Source organism: Talpa europaea (assembly GCF_964194135.1).
Source record: "Talpa europaea genome assembly, chromosome: 8".
NCBI lineage: Eukaryota > Metazoa > Chordata > Mammalia > Eulipotyphla > Talpidae > Talpa > Talpa europaea.
The window spans coordinates 88,567,798-88,581,684 of record NC_140075.1 but is presented as its reverse complement, the minus strand read 5'-3'; positions in this window follow the sequence as shown (position 1 = coordinate 88,581,684).

The following is a 13,887-nucleotide window of genomic DNA, read 5'->3' as shown; positions in this document are numbered from 1 at the left end:
TTAAAAAAAAAAAAAACTAGCAACAATAAATGTTGGCGAGGTGTGGAGAAAAAGGAACTCTCCTGCACTGCTGGTGAGAGTGCAAACTGGTCCAACCACTATGGAGAGCTGTGTGGAGATTTCTTGAACTATTAAACATAGAGCTTCCATATGATCCAGCAATTCCACTCGTAGGTATTTTTGACCTTTTGACCAACTTTTCTACTGCTGGAAATATGTTCTAAGAAAATATTCAGAGATAAGAGCAAAGATGTTTTCACAAAGTTTTCAAGGCAAATGAGGGCATAAAAAGAGTGCTACTAATAGAGGACTACAGATAATATTTATGCTATATAAAATAAAGATTCTGTATTCAATGTCTCATTAATGTAAGAAAAAAATTACTTATATGAGCAGGATAAAAGGATAAGATAAATACACTAAAATGTATTTAGTAGCTAACTCGGGTCAGATGTACAGACTATTTAAAAAAAAACAAAAAACTTTGTATTTCCAAGTTATTCTCACAATGAAGATATACTACTTTCACAATTAGTAAAATAAGATGACATTTAAAATGAAACACTTTTTGGATTGTTTATATGATAGAGGAGAGGGAAAGTGAGTGCAAAAATATTCCTATCAAAAATATCCAATTTATGGTAATTTACACACCAGCTTCTCAAACTATCTGTACTGAAGAACTAGTTGTTTTTCCTCCAATCTGTCACAAATATATTTTTGTAAAATACAGTACAAACATCTCATTAATGTCATGTTGCTATAAGAATTTCTCTGGGTGCTTAATCTCAATTTTTATATACTTTATTAATCTGCCTAGGTAGAAGGCAATAGTACTGTGTACATTAGTAGATGAGAATTAAAATTTATCTCATTCAAATATAACTGTTACTGTTTGTCTCCAGTGTGTGCTCAGGTCAGGAACAACATCCCACTCAGTAGCCAGGTCAGTATCCTGTGAATCCTGTCACTTGACCGTCGTTAACCAAAAAGAGGTTGTTTGGGGACTGTGGCCCAGGTCTGCGTAAGCACCTCTGTGTGTGGGGTTAGGGAAGCCATGTTCAGGCTACCAGAAATAGGAGCAACTAAACATAGCACACAGGCCAGCTCATGGAGGGCCTTATGTCCACACTCAGCCTTTAAGTTCAACACAGCCTTGCTACCCTACCCAACAGAATGTGTCCTCTTAGTATTTTGGCCCCTATGATGCAAAGCCAAAAATTATAGTAATCTGTAGTCTGGGTCTGTCTTTTCCCCATTGAAAAGTCAGCTCTATAAGAAAAAGTGCCCATAGCGAGTATCAGTGCCTTGCACTTATAAGATTACAACTAAAGTTATCTGGGAAATGAATTGAGAACAGCTACTTTGCTTTTGCATTCTGAAAATTGTTTCACTTAAACCCAAGTTATACTACATTCTGGTTCTACTGAGGAGGGGTACAGAGGAAACATTAAGATCTAAAATTCAGTCCAGGGCCTCCCTGGTGGTGCAGCGGGTTGAGCGCAGCGCTGTGAAGCTGTCCGCAGCCTCTGCAGTGCGAGTTCGATCCCGGCCAGCCAGGGAGATTCACACATGGCGCGGCAGACCGCTCCTGTCTCTCCCCCTGCTCCCCTCAGCAGTGTTTTCCGTTGTTCTGCCTGTTCTACTCCCAGCTCTGTCTCTGGTGAATTCTCTCCACCTCCTGCACCTCTTGCCTGTACCCCAGTTCTTGAATAAATAAATAAATAAATAAATAAATCTTTGAAAAAAATAAAATAAAATTCAGTCAAAAGCACTTTAAAGTTTTAAAAAAATGCCAATGTTTGTTTTACAAACAAAAGAATATGAGTCCTTTGTTAGTTTCTATGATGGACAATAAGATACAAAGCCTATTATATTTAAGAGCCTAATAGAAATAGTTTTAATAAACCAAAACATTGGCTGTAACAGGTGATTTGTGTTTAAAAGCATCAATAAAGCTCAAAGGCCAAGTTTTTACTTTCTGACTCCTCTGTGGAACCTCAAAAACAAAGTCATTACACCCACCTGTAAACTGTAGATGATGGCAAGGCTTTGAGATTTCCAACACACATATTTGGAACACTGCTATTGAGAGCCTAGTCCTCTAGTCGCCACGCCACCTGACCTCCCAGTGACCGGGGACACTTCTGAAGGCAGTCCTGAACTGCTCCACCACTTGACTGATGAGTGGCCCCAACAACTGCCTGTGAGTATGTTTTCAGTAAGCATTTTCACCCCCATCACTCCATTCCAACAGTCCCATTTCACAGATGAGACTTAAGAGGAGACTTGGGAGGAAGCCAGGCAATTAGGAAGATGTAATCTGACAGAGACTTGCTCTGCTGCTGAAGGTAAAGAGATGATAATTTGGAGAAGCCTGCTCAGTGGGGACTGAGGGAGGGAAGCTTAGCAGAGGCCAGGGAACACATCGCTTGATCACAGTGGAATCCAGTCCTCACCCTCTCCAACCTTAAGTCCATGACCTTAGTTCAGCCTTCCTTCATCTCTCATCTGAACCACTGCAACAATTTCTTAACTCTTTTCCTTACCCCTTGATTCCCCAGTCCAAGGGTTGGCAAACCTTCTTTGGAAAGAGTCAGAGAGTAACTATTTTCAGCGTTGCTGGCCATGAAGCCACTATAACAACTGCTCAACTCTGCTGTTTTGTCCTGATAGCAGTCACAGGCATCTGTAACATGAACATTTTGTGGACACTTATATTTGAATTTCATGTCTGAAATCAAAAGATATTATTCTTTTTATTCATTTATTTTACCACTGAAAAATGTAAACAACATTCTTAGCTCACAGGTCATACAAAAATTGGTGGGATGCCCATGAGGGTTAAGGTTGCCAACAGCTGCCCTGTAGATGGAACCCACAGATGAGGGAAATCATGTTCATCCACTTAATTAAGTCAAATGTTTATCAAGAGCCAGTTATATGGCAAACATTGTACAAGGCACTTAGGAAAGAGGTATGAAAATGAGGGCCTGTGTCCTCAGGAACCTTACTTGTTTGGGAGATAAGAACAGGGGAAAAAAACAAGTAAACTAAAATATAGTTATTGATTTTGGTTAGCATTAGAGAGAAATAAGAATTAAAAGAAAATGGCAGGGGCCTCCCTGGTGGCGCAGCGGTTGAGCGCTGGGTTGTGAAGCTGCCTGCGGCCTCTGCAGCGCCAGTTCGATCCCCGGCTGTTCCCCGGCCACCGGAGGAGGGTCCCACATGGCGCGCAGACCTCTCCTGCCGCCCGCTGCTCCCCTCAGCAGTGTACTTTGGTCCTTCTGCCTGCTCTGCTCCCCGCTCTGGCTCTGGTGAATTTTCTCACCCTCCCGCGCTTCTGACTGTACCCAGTGCATGTATAAACAAACAAACAAAAAAACAAACAAATAAATAAAAACATGCCTCTATAAAAAAAAAAAAGAAAAGAAAATGGCAGTGGTGTAGTATGAGTAGATGGCTACTTTAGAGAGTAGGATCAGGGAAGGTGTCTCCTGAGAGGGGTGTCTGAAGCTGAGAGCTAAAGGATAAATGGGAATAGCCCCACAAAGTGTCAGGAAAGAGTATCGTGGGCAGAAGTGTGTGCAGAAGCCAGAGCAGGTGACACTTTTGAGGAAGGGAGGGGAGACCTGTGCAGCTGGAGCACAGTGAATAAGTAACAAGAGTGTCAGGAGCGAAGAGGCTAGAGAGGGCAGGGGCAAGACCCCAGGGCCTTGTAGACCAGAGTGAGGAGTCTGGGGTTTATTCTCAGCACATCATAAATCTGATTGTGTCACTGAGCTCGCCCGTATCTCCTGGATACAGTCCAACTTTCCAGCAAGGACAAGGCCATTCATGTCCTGGCCCTTGTTTGCTTAGTTTCTACCCTCATCTCTCACATCCTGAATGCTGTGGACCCACATGCCGCACACCCCATACATACACACACACACACACACACACAGAGTCATCAGATCTGGACAGTAACCACATTTCTGAAGCCAGACATCTGCAATCCTTTGCATTTCCTTCTTTACCTGACCATCTTCCTTTCTCTGGCCAAGACCCTACCCTGTAAATTTAGCTGCTTTTAAAATCCTTAAGTTTCCCAGAGGTGGTTTCACATTTCTTCCCATGTTCCTATCACCATATACATGGTTGAGTGTTTGGGTTTTTTTTTTTTTTTTTTAACTTGTGTCTGTTTCATGCAATAGTCTATGAGTTCCTAAAGACCGGGACCAAGTTCATTCAGTCCCTGGCACACAGCATATCCTCAATAAATGTCTGCTGAATATAAAAGCACAAATGCCTAAGTGAACAGATGGTCTCATCTCCGAACTTCAGGGATGTGTGACTGGGTGTTCTTCCCACAACTGCCTGTAGGTCTGTTTTTCCAACTGCCAAAACATTTGAAGTCAATCAGATTGCCAAGTGCTCCTTAGCCACTTGTCAAGCCTTCAGATGCTGACAGTAGCCCTACAAATGGACTTCATCCTTGTGGTAATTGCAGCTTTCCTAGAATAAGGAGTTTCTGGCACAACTAGCTGGTGCTTCATTTTCCTATCCACCCTTAGTTAAGCTGACAGAAACTTTTAAGCATTTCTCCATTTGTTACATTCAATGGACCTTTTGCACAAGATGTATTCACTTACTCAGCTATCAGATCTGAGCCACTTCAATAGTCCAGACACAGCCTTAGGTGCTAGAGATGCAGATAAAGGAACTCACAGATGAGGGAGATCACAGCTTGATAGGGACATTTAGGGAGCAGTGAAGTTGGTCCTTCTGCCCGATGAAGAGGGAATGCGCAGTTATGAAAACCAGGAGCCTATTTTCCACATCTTGGCTCCTTTTTAATCAGATCAGCCTGAGGGAAAGGACTAATCCCACCATGACCAGAACACATCTTCTAATCTCAGCTTCTGGCCTAGTTGCAGAAGGGAAAGAGTCACTTCTGGGACAGCCAACACGCAATCCACCCATAGCATTACAGATGACTATTGCTATGTCATGCACAAGGAAGCAATTAAAAAGCTACTTAAAATTCTGGAGCAGGTGGATTTTGCTTAGCAAAGAGCAAGAAATTTAATCTATCTGTGGCCCAGCTCAAAGTCAGTCTTTTGTACTGCTTTTCAGTAAAACAAATAAGAAATGTAATAGTCCAAAAATGATGGCAAAATGTTAGGGAATGCAGATGATGACGATGATCATGACGACGACAATGACGACAATGATAAAACATTAAACAACTCAGAGTCCACAAGAAAACCCTAACACTTTTCCTTTGATCATGCCAAGCAAGTCACAATATATACGTGTTAAATAAAAGTTTATTTTCCACAAAACAACACAAGTGAGAACCTAATATACATGGAAACTTGAAGGTCCTGGTGACAAGTCAGATTTGCACCAACATGTACGTGATTTTAATTGATTCATTGGGGACACATTCATACAATGGTTTTCCAGACTGAGGGATGAAGTGGCTTGTTAGCTCACTAACTTACCAAGGATTCATATAACCAAAAGAAAAAAAACCAAAAACACAAAGGTTACAGGAGAACCAATTGCTTAGATGCTGGAGGGAGAGGAGAGACAGTGAGAGACAATGAGTTTGTGCCAGTCACTGACTTGGTTAAACAGTTGAGTTTTTGCATGTACTTTACAAAGTACGATGGGGACCATATATGTCACCTCCCAGGGTCAGTGATACAATATTATCAGTGTCTTTTTATAAGTGGTCTCTGAGATTTTGGAAACAATGTCAGATATAAAAAGGGGGGCAAGAGAATTCATGCCATAACAGCAATTTTAAAAAGAGAGGTGGGGGGTACCCTCTATTTTAATTACCAAACCTATTATTGTCAGAGCTGCAGTTTGCCCCACATTTTGCAATTTTCCAAAGGGAGCTGACATGAAATTTGCATTTCAACAACACCCAAATTCTCTTATCAAGAAGAATGTGAAAGGAAAAAAATACTTCTTTCCCTAGCCATCTCTCCTCTCACATTCCTCTTGTCTGGTTTCATTTCCCAAGTATAACAGATGCCAAATACTATTTGAGTTTTAAAAAATCATGGGACACAGTCTAAAAATTGTAGGAGAGACATTTGAAAGGGAATGTGTTTTCCCCACAAGTTTCAACATCCTCTCCATCAGGAAACAGAAAGGGCGTTTCCCAGTAAGTGTGTGTCCAGTGGAGGGGCAGCCTTCACACACACTTGGTCCCAAAGGGATGTTCTAATAGGGAACTTCTTGGAGTGGCTCCTGGAAATTCACCCAGCAATCAGCACTCTCAACCCACTGACTGTTCTGATGCAAGAGGTAAACCATTCAAGCACCCCACAATCAATGAGCAAACCAAAATCCAAACACTCGAAAGTCACTGTCACCCTGACAACACTTTCTGCTTCACTGTCTAAATCAGGGCAGCAAAAGCAAAGCACACTCCCACCTCTGTGTCCGCAACACGCTGGTATAGGTGGGGGTGTGCAACGTGGAAGCCAGAACTGGTTGTCTGCCTTCGCCACTTCCTCCCTAGATAAGGGAGGAAGGAACCCAAGCAAAGACCATACATACCCTCAAGTCAGACCAAACCTCAACCAGCACATAATTAGCTGTCTTCTCCAAGCCCAAGTCATGGACGCCTGCCAGATAACGCCTCATCCTCATGTGAAAAGCAAAGGAGGGGACTTCCAGGTCTTCAACCTAAAACACTGGCAGCAACTCTTCTGTCATATGCAATACTTTATCCATGAGTGTAGGGTCTAAATCCCTAAAGACAACATAACCCAGTCTTTGAATTAGGAAGTCTGTGCTGGTCATGTGACAGAAACCAGTCTGGAAGCCAGGACATCTCGTCTCGATCATCTGGGAGAAGAGCCAAACCAAGAGTGTCATTGGAGCTCCCCACCAAAGAAAGCACAGCCTTGCCAGACAGCCTGTGCCCTTGGGCCTGCTGACCCGTTGCTAGTCTGCAAGTTAAATCAATAAACAAATGTAGGATGAAGCTGAAAGAAATGCAAATCATTTCCCCCTCTGGGTTTCTTTCTGTATTGCCTCTAAAGAACCCACTCAGTTTGTAAAAGACAAATTTAAATGTGTGGGTTACACAAACATAGGAAGCTACAACTCAGTGGCCAGCTTTGTCACATCAAAGCTCTCACTCTTCCAAAAGACCAAGTTTTTTGTTCTTTAAAAAACGTAGCACCAGAAGCCAACTTTCCAGAGTCACCTAGCTGTTCTTTCAGAAAGGAGATAAGAGTAAGACATCACAGTCATCAGAAAAGAATACTTGTATGTTGCAAGACACCAGCAATCACCTCTGTGACTGCTCTCTGCTCTGGTTCTTTGCTCGTCCAATAGGAAAAAAACCCTCAAGTCAGAAACGTCAATGCAGGTAAATATGATGACTTTCAAAATATAGCCACTGAAATGACCATACCTTGGATACTCAAGGTCCCCAAAAAAGTAGCCAACCCTTTGGTGCCATCCACAGAGAAAATGCAAATGATATATAGACATCGTTTACAAAGAAATACATTATTAGAAAGATTTTTTTAAACTTTACCACTGAAATAATTGTGTCAAATCTTGAGAGAAAAGAGATTGAGTAGATATATACATAGTTTGAACAACTGCTTTCTAGAAGCAAAATTTTGCATGAGAGAAGATGAGCATGGCCCTCTGGCATCATGATGGCCAAGCCTCATGAGGCCATGCTCACAGTAATACTGAATCCCTCTCCCTAATAATATCCTCAGATGTAGCCCCCTGTGTGAGTACTGCTACTGGCCTTCACAGCCCCCAAGCCAGATGCTGTCCAATCTTATCCCTCCTCAAATATTGTAACTACATTTTTACCATTAAGACATTTTATGGTCCAGTAGGTACACTTTTAATTTCAAAACAGACTTCAATAGAGAAGAATATCTATTGGCATCCTAGAAAAACTACAGCTGTCTGGACAAAAATAAAAACTTACCTAGGGGGCCTTCTATATTCATGTTTACTGAAAGCAAATTGAGAAACTCACTAATTATCTTCCTCTTTTCATTTTCTTCTAACCTTATGACAAGGTTACTTTGATACAATTACAACAGGAAAAAATGAAACACCATATAGAACACAAGTTCCTAGTTAGAATTACCCTCACTCTCTGGTAACTTAAGAAAACCCCATCTCTCTCACAGCAAATGTCTGTGCTTTTCAGTTTGGGAAAAACTGATGATCTGGCACAAGTAGCTAGAGTTGCCACCCAGGTTCAGATACCAACACAACCATTTGTTTTGCAGAGTGACTTTAGGAAAGACACTGGAATTCCCTGACAGTTTTATCATGTGTAAAAATGAAGAAAAGTTGTGCATATTTTTGCTTCCCTTGTTTTATAAGAAAATTAATTGAGATGGTTTACAATTAAAATAGTGAGCCCAAATCTTCCACACAGAATAAAAAAGAAAAATCAAGGTGAGCGAAGCCAAGAGAAATGTAGGTGAAGAGACGTAAGCCTAGGAAAGGTGGAGCACAAAACTTTAGTGTGAGCTTCCAATGAGCCAAGGCAAAAAGTAAAATGGAATGGATCATGTAGTTCTCCCACCAAATTAAGAAAGGCATGTCAGGTCATTCGTCCTGAGTGAAGGATTATTGCAGTGGAAAATCAACCAGGGAGAAACTGCTCACAGGCAGCCAGAGTGCTTAGATGATGTCTCCTCGACTCATCTAGCATCCTGAAACCCTTCCTCAATGTTTGGTGGATTCTACATGGACATTACAAAAGGAAGTGAGAACTATATTAAAAAGTTGGAGGGAGGATTTATATTTGTTCACTACTGTTTGGTGAAAATATGTTAGCCAGATTCCTTTCTCTGACATTCCTATGTGTATCAGCAGAGTGAATTCCTGAAATGAGAGATGGTTTAATCTCAACAGGGTACTTGTCATCACTAGATCCAGGGCTCTGAAGGTTAGTCAGCTTATCTGCAAGTGGTGGGAAATTCTCTGAGGGGTTTTTGGGCAGCCTGATAAAAGGCATTTTTAAAAATCTTAACTTTCCCATATATTTTGAAGCAGTCAACAGTTTGAATAATTCAGTCCAACTTGTGAGAAAACAGCACACCCCTTAGTCACTGGGACACAGTGGCATTTGCAACACTGACCCGAGTCCCCTTAACATTCTCTTCGGTCACTGATCTCATCTCCTATTATTCTAACTTTCCATGTCTGAAGGTATCTTGTCTGCCCAGGAAAGTAATTGTGAATTAGCACCAAGATAGAGAACCTACTTCAAGCACCCACCAGGTTTTACACTTTCGCCTCCAAAAGATCATTCTGAAAGCATGTGGACACAGCTACTATTTGCCATTACAAATGTAAAAAATGTTTATAGAAAGTTAAGTACAAAGTTAAGTATAACCGTGTACTGGGTTTAAAATTACAATGTGGTGAGTTGTTGACTGGATCCTGAGTCTCTCCACCAACGCCTGCTGCTCAGAAGGGCTCATTTTGGGCACCACTAGCACCACACCTATGCTCAGGCTGTTTTTAATGACTTGTGCTCATGACAAAGCAGCAGCCACCCAGAAACAATAAGGGCAGATGGAGGAGTCACATTATGGAAGCTGGAACTCCCTTTGAAAGAAGCACCCTGCCCTTCATAAAAATTCTACCTACAAATTTTACACAGTTAATCTTCAAGAGAGGTAAATGGAAAGAGGACAATAAAAGTTTCAATTGAAAGCAAGGTTAGGTGTAGAAATAAGGCAGTAAAGAGGTGCTCAACGTCCACCTGTTGCAGGCTCTGTGTGGCTCGAGTTGGTATATGCCTTCAGCCAGACTGCCCCAACCCTTCAGGAGACACATACACCCTTTAATGATGAGAAGTGAAGGCATTACTTTGTCATGTCAGCCTGTAAAACCAACTTCCAAAGACACATCATTAGAAAAACCTAGGGAAATAAAACTTTGACATGGAATTTCCCCAATCTGCCTTCACATTGGGAACTTCCACAGGCACTTAAAATATATTTTCCTCCAGAATCAGAACTTTTTTTAACTGGGTGAGATGGAAAAAAAATGGGTTGGGGGGCCAGGCACAGCCCCCATCATGGGCAATCTAAAATAACCTGCATAGGGAAAATCAACTGTATGCCTCAGGGCACACATGGCAATATGGCAGATTCTACTGCTGTTTTAATGTTCTTGTCCTTTGATCCATATCTAAGAATTCCTAGGTTCCACATTTAGGGATTCACCTATAGATACACTCACTCATACATGGGCACAGAACTATATTATAAGGATATTTACTACAACATTAAAACAGAAAGAAAACAGGATTCACTATCTGTGATAGAGAATCATCGAGGGGTCCTTCAATAGAGGAATGTTTTAATAAATGTTATTGCACCTATAATATACAGGTGCCAAGGCTATATATATATTGCACCTATAATATACAGGTGCCAAGGCTATAGTCCATATCAATTAAGTCAAAATCTGTTATTTGGAGCCCAGACTTAGATATTTTTTCAAGGTCCACAGTGATTCCACTGTGCAGCTAAGTTGAAGAATGGTTAAAAAGAATGAATTACTTATGTCCGTAGTTATCGACATGGGAAGATCTAGCATTCAGAGAAAGAAATTAACTTGCATAAGATCCATAGGTATCACTATTTATGTTAACACTAAAACAAAACTGAGTTTGTCAGCACACACATGTGCACACATGCACCAACGCATAGATATCATTACAGAATTGAAAGAATTAACTGTAAAGTAAAACTTTTGTCAATGCTTAATAAAAGGTTGCTACTATTTTCATATGTGCCTATTTGTGGTGGCTATAGAACAGTTTCAGAAGGATAATGAATTCTCATAAGTGCATCATGCAGGTGTCAGTATTCTAGAGAAACTAAAAAGTTGAAAATCTCAATAACCCATCAAATCATGAGTATATACCTGAAAAACAGTAGTCATTAATATTGATTCTTTTATTAAAAATTACAGTTTGGGCCTCCCTGGTGGCGCAGCAGTTGAGCGCTGGATTGCGAAGCTGGCCACAGCCTCTCCAGCACCGGCTCGATCCCCGGCCGCCAGTGAGGGTCCCGAGGGTCCCCACATAGCGTGCAGAAGGTCCTTCTCCTGCAGCGCCCGCTGCTCCCCTCAGCAGTGTACTTCGTCAGTCTGCCTGTTCTGCTCCCCACTCTGGCTCTGGTGAATTCTCTCAACCTCCCGTGCTTCTGACTGTACCCAGTGCTTGTATAAATAAATAAATAATAAATAAATCTTTAAAAAAAAAAAAGTTGTTCTATTTCAGCCAACAAACAGAAATTTCAATGTAATACTAGATGCAATCTTGATAAAACACAAAGAGAAAGAGTATCCAGAAGGATGCAAACACACTACATGGATAACATGATGACAAATTTTTTAAAAGTGTTTTGGTTTAAATTCTTCATGATCCTTGAGACAATTCTGGATAACTTCTGGTTCACTGAAGGCAAATTATCTTGGACATTCTTCGAGTGGTCATGGGCCAGTTAGAATGTGGGAAGTTCTATTATCTTTTATTTGGGTCTGTTTCAATTACACTTCTATTGATCAGAAGTCATAAAGGCATCACAAATATAACCCAGAATAGGGAGAGTCAGGATACTCACACATGAAAGAAACTTAGCACTTGGTATGATTTTAAGATGTATTCCAATGTAGTATTGTCTTTTCATAAAGCTGAACTCAGTATAATTTCAAACTTCTTTCCTTTCAGGTACTTTTAAAAATGTGCATATTTCATATTTAGTCCTATGTAACTTAGGCACTGAATATTTACAACTTCAAAGTAGATTTCCAGCAATTTTCTCTGAAGCATGTACTCCTGAGGTTCTATTCTTAAAAGATGAAATGTTTGTGGTCTTTCCAATCAATCAATAAAAAAGTCAAATACTTCTTACAGAACCAAATGAAAACACATGATTATATGAATTTATAAGAGATATGTGATTGTCCAGGACCAAGTTAAGATGTCATCAATGAAGTTAATGAAATTGTCTGAATGCTGATAATAGTCCTATGAGATTAGATCCTGGTTATTTCCGGTCCACACCTCCCAACAGTTTATGTAATTGAAACCCGATTGCTTCAAATATCTCTCAATATACACTACAGACAGCTGGAAGGAAATCAATGATTCTGAGAACTACAAAATTATAACCAGAATACTGTTATCAATCCCAGTGAGATAAAGGTACCATTACTTCGGAAGCAAATATCCATTGAAAAAGGAAAAGAAAAATGAAGTTTTTGAGATCGTTATAATATGTTAGAATGTAAGTACATGCTGCTCCGAGGACAATGATGACCATGTCTGAATAAATGATCCAGCATCAGCCAATTGAACATGCCTATCAAACTTAGGGAAAGTATCACAGATACCAGGAACTTGTTCTTATTCCTGCTGGTTAATAGGCTTCTTTGGCAATCAAATTCCAGGTCCTTCCAGAAATCCCAGATAACCTGGGAAGAAGTAGATAATGATACCATTTCTAAAAGCTAAGAAGCCATACAAAGGTAAGAGCCTTGACCAAGTACAAAGTTGAAGCATGTGCTCTCTGGAAAAGTTTTTTTTTTTCCTTTTTAATATACACTTCAAAGCTGCCTAACATTCAGACAATAAAATTAATCTATAGATCTTGAGAATGGGGGGAGGGGAGTGAGAGGGAAAGATGGGGGGAACATTAGCTGGCATTGCCAAGGACACAAGAGCATGTGTGTTGAGCAGGAGAACATCCATCACTGGTGAATATATATCATTTCTTAATTAAACAAAGCTAACAACCAAAATAGGAAATACCAATAGCCACAGTAGTGTGTTTTCTCACTGGTGACTTCTCTCCATGTGCTAAGGCTCCTGAGAAAGTTATTCCTTCCTACAGTTTAACAAACAATTCAGAAATTATAGGAACCAAACAGTGAAGAAAAACCTTTACTGAACTTTAATTACTATACATGGATAACCACACTTTTGATTTCAGCCCAGGTCAAAACAAAAAGTCATTCCTCAGTCATCAAAAGGGAAGTGTGAAGGAAGCTGATATTATCCCAAGTGTCCACTCCACCCAGCTCTGTAATTTTTTGTATAATTAGATGAGAGCAGTAATTGCTTTACTGGGTAGTTCAAGACTAGACACTAAAGAGACAGCCTCTCTTGCAAAATTTGTTGTAAATGACATAACAAGAAAAGCTCTGTTTTGAATTATCGTTTTGACTCAAATATCAAGCCTGGAAAAGCTGAGTTGAGGTGAATAGCTATACTTCCTATTCTGAAAAATATTGTTAAAAGCCAAGTCCTCAAATGGCTAAATATGGGAGCTATCCATACAGGACTGGTTAAATCATCCATGATGCTGTGTAATGAAATATTATATAACCATTAAAAAGAATGGGGCCATTTTCTTGATATTTAAGGGTTTAAAGTATATTAAGTAAAGAGCCTAAGTTGAAGAATAAATACAGTATATCATAAACGTAAGTATATACTCATTTATACATGCAAAGAAAGTGATTAGCATCTGATAAAATAATAGATACCAAAAAAACCTGTTCCTTTTAGAGACTAAAGTGGGGATTAGAGAAGGAAGGAAACTTATTTGCATCTTAAGTCTCTTCTATTTTATTTTTTTAAATGGGTTTGGACTACATCTTTTGCCTTGGTTATCGAGCTGTTTCTGAAAGTGTTGAAAGATTGAGTCACATCTTTTTTAAATCAGTCTTTTAAAAAAGAAAATAATTTTCATTTATCAACCTTCTTCAACATGTCAAGCACTTTCTTTTTTTTTTTTTTTTTTTTAATAGAGGCATGTTTTTTTTTTATTTATTTGTTTGTTTGTTTGTTTATACAAGCACTGGGTA